General features: G+C 34.4%; 1 long non-coding RNA gene across 1 annotated transcript; it reads right to left on the bottom strand.

Annotated features, from left to right (window-relative positions):
* Nucleotides 1-1,473: 1,473 nt before the first annotated feature.
* Nucleotides 1,474-3,171, bottom strand: LOC125474624. The gene is made up of 2 exons (XR_007256093.1): nt 1,911-3,171; nt 1,474-1,833 (listed from the first exon to the last, which is right to left on the bottom strand). It is a non-coding gene; the product is annotated as an uncharacterized LOC125474624 (long non-coding RNA).
* Between the last annotated feature and the right edge of the window lie 654 nt (nt 3,172-3,825).

Raw genomic sequence — 3,825 nt, 5'->3', positions numbered from 1 at the left:
TTTGTTGGATGCGTGGGCACGAGAAAAGATAAGATTAGGAATGAGGATATCCGAGGTAAAGTAGGAGTAGTCGAAATTGAAGGAAAGATGAGAGAAAATCGGTTACGGTGGTTTGGACATATGAAACGAAGGCCTACTGATGCTCCGGTTAGAAGATGCAATTATGAGACAGAGGTTCAAGGTTGAAGGGGTAAAGGAAGACCTAAGAAGACTTTGGAAGAGACTCTAAGAAAAGACTTAGAGCACTTGGATTTAACGGAAGACGTGACACAGAACCAAGCGCAATGGCGTTCTAGGATTCATACAGCCAATCTCACTTAATAGAAAAATGTTTTATTGTTGTTTGCGTGTTTGTTATTAAGCTTTATAATTAAAAAGAGATATTAAACAAGGAAAGTAAGTATACCTCGTTGTTGAAGATTCTATTGAATAACAAGGTCAATAGCTTTATGATTACCCCAAAAAAAAAAAAAAAAGGTCAATAACTTTATATAATTACCTGGTTTGAGGATTTTCCGAATTTAAAAAGATTTCTCGTTTTTTGAGTTTTGTACATGGACTTGAATTTTGAAGGTCAATTATTAGAATAACTATACCAGTTTTTGTCTTCCTCAAGCTGTGGAAAACATTTTAGTAAGAAAATGGAGGATGTAAACTCAATTAATTAATCAAGAGCCCATTTCAAACACAAGGTGATCACTTTTTCATTTTAAAATGTGCCGGTGTAGATATAAATAATAAGTGGGGAGAACAAAATGTTTTACACATGAGGCATGTACATGAACTGCCGCCAGCCAGAAGGGCAAATGAATCCTTTGCATGCCTTAACCTATTCTTTCGTTTTGAGCATCATCAATGAAAGATGAAAATACTTTAGAATGGACATTTTACATTTGTTGTTGGTTAGATACCAATTTAATAGACGGGGTCACGGGCTGTATAATATACATGTTGGCCGAAAAATATAAATTCACATCTTTTTACATTTTGAGGTGGGATCTGTGGTAGAGTCAAGATTTCATGTGAGGAAGGACCTTTTTCAATTGCAAAAAAAAAAAGACGGATAACAATTACAAAATTATTAACCAAAACATCATAATAACACATGCATTGATAATATTATATATATACTCAATAATCATAATTGCCTCTTACAAATTTTCATATTTTGAAATCGTTGAATGATGAACGATCAACAATAAAATGTAAGATAAACGATCAACAATAAAAAATAAAAAAAATTATAAGAATAAGATAAATTTTACAAATAGTATTGTTGTTGTTGAATTAATTTGAACTTCCGTATGATGATACATATGAAATTTCTAGAAAGGGGAAGAATAATAGATTTGTAGTCTTGGAGTCCTACTTCCTAAATTGCACCGTGAAAGAAAAAGATCGAAGAAGATTTTTTTTAGTTGAAGTTATTGATTTTATATCAAATAAATAATGTTGGGATGAAATCAGGCCGAGTAGTTAGGAATTTTTTTTTATTTTTTTATTTTGGGTACAAAGGTGAATACATTATCAAACACAAATAAACAATGCAAGGCCCAAAGATAAATGAGCACAAACAAATAAAAGTGGACATGCCAAGCTAGCCCAAAACCTAACCAACAATTGAGGCCCAAATTGTAAAATGCAGCAAAAGAAGGCCTAGCCTTCCACTGCACCCGCCGCCACCGAGCTTCTCTACCAGCACAATCCCACACCACCAACCGACCAACGCCCTGCCAATTGCAACATCCAGCCACGAGCACCTCTCCGAACACAACCATAAAGACGAAAACCAACAACCAAGTAAAGGAAGTCTATGGGATTCCACGAGCAACACTGCCAACAAAGGTAGACAGTGAGAAGGTTGTGGTATTGAACACCCGATCCGGTGCGAACACTGGAATTCTACATACCATCTCGAAGTACCTCAACAAATCGCGATTATGAAGCGGTTGCATATCGGAGCAGAAATGAGCAAGGAGGAGGGACGCCGATGGGGTGTGAAGAAATAGGCAAATTAGGAAGGATAGCAGGGTAAAAACAGCATAAGGAAAGAGGAGAAAAAGGAAAGCACATAGTGGCGGAGCTAGAAATTAGACTAGAAGGGCCTTTAAGGCCCTACAAAAAAAAAATTAGAAAAATTAATTACAACACAAAAAAATGAGAGGAAAATTAAAGTTTTTGTTTTTTGTAGTGATATGGAAAATTTTAATCAAACAAGAATGGTGGAGCCTTAATTTGGTATAAAAATCTTGGTATTAAAATGATTACATCATAAGAACAAAACTTGTTCACGAGTTTTGATATACAAAAATTCACACATTAAATTAAAACTAAATTTAAGGTTGTAACTTAAAATAAGACATTGCTCTCGACTACATGGTTTTTATAGTTAAAACATAAGGCCAATTATAACATAAAAAAATAGGGGTTAGCTTTAATATGGTAACAAAAAAAAAAAAAAAAAAAAGATAAATCATAAGGGTTTTTTTTTTCTTTCAGTTAAAAAAAAAAAAGAAAATCTAAAAGTGTTGGCATACCAAAAGGTCCCAAACCATGACCTTTTGAAAGTGCAAAACAACACTAAGCCATGGGGCACACGCTAATTTTTGTAAGCATTTGTAGATAATAGGCATTAAACGTTGTAATTGCAGGGTAGGCCTAGGCCAATCCTAGGCTCTATGTGGCTCCCCCATTGAAATCCACCGACTCCAGCCATGACTAGGGTCGGTGGCATCAGATTTGAATGGACTTGTAACCCTCATAGAAACATTGAGAAAAACCCTCAAGCAAGGGGAGAGAAGTTTTTTGGAGTTGGAATTTGGAATAGGAGACAATAGGAGGGTTGTAAGGAAGAATAATAACAAAATGTCAGGATCAGCCTAGTCCCATCCTAATCTCTTCATCCTTTTGTCTCTGGAAGATATCCGCTAGTTAAAGAGAGAAAAATAAATTAGATCGCATATTTATATCTCACCGTGTTGTAAAACTTATGTTTACATATCTCAAAAATGTAAAATAAAGGGCTGCTCAACCTTTCCTTTCACCTCTCTCTGTTGTTTGCTTGGCCCAATGTTGTGTTTAAGTTATTATGTCGTTCAAGAGTTAGGATGAAAACAAAGGGGCCTAAGATATAAAACTCAGGCCCAACTAGTAGTTAGGCCTTAGAATCAACAAAGCAAAGCCATGTATTTCCCACCTTGACCAATTATTTACTCCTCAATTTATTACATAACTTGACGTTGTCTCTTCCATTCCTACCCATTAATTTTATTTATACTAGTCTTCATGCACGCACTCACATGCGTGCAGAAGGTATTTTTTGAATCACGAAATGCTATGCGTGACTTACACGTTTTAAATGTATTTATATACGCATATTGACAAAAGAAAAGTCAAACATTTGAAGTAAATGAATAATCTTAGATCATGCTAGAAGAAATCCCTCATAAACCAATTAAACTAGTTGAATTTACATAATAATATCGGCCTATATAGAATTTACATTAAGAATAGAGAAAATAATATTTAATAAATAATTGATTGAATCACGTTATTGCTAGCCCATCGTGAAGCTAAACACACCCCCTCCTCCTTAGTGTAGATAATATCGTTTCTTGAAAAAACAATCATTTGACAACTAATTTAATCGCATTATTATCCGCGTGTGAAATACCTTTTTTTAATAACTGACATTACACACTTCTTAAGATGTTTTAAGCGTGTTTAAAAATCGAGAAAATAATATTTAATAAACAACTTATTGAATTACATTATTGTTAGTCCATTATGAGACTAAGGCCACCTTCCCTCCCCTTTAATGTAGAT

Source organism: the organism of the source record quoted next, unplaced genomic scaffold (genome assembly GCF_019419815.1).
Source record: "Pyrus x bretschneideri cultivar Hongxiangsu unplaced genomic scaffold, Pyrus_bretschneideri_v1 Contig122, whole genome shotgun sequence".
Classification (NCBI taxonomy): domain Eukaryota; kingdom Viridiplantae; phylum Streptophyta; class Magnoliopsida; order Rosales; family Rosaceae; genus Pyrus; species Pyrus x bretschneideri.
This window is presented reverse-complemented; position numbering and strand designations above follow the sequence as displayed.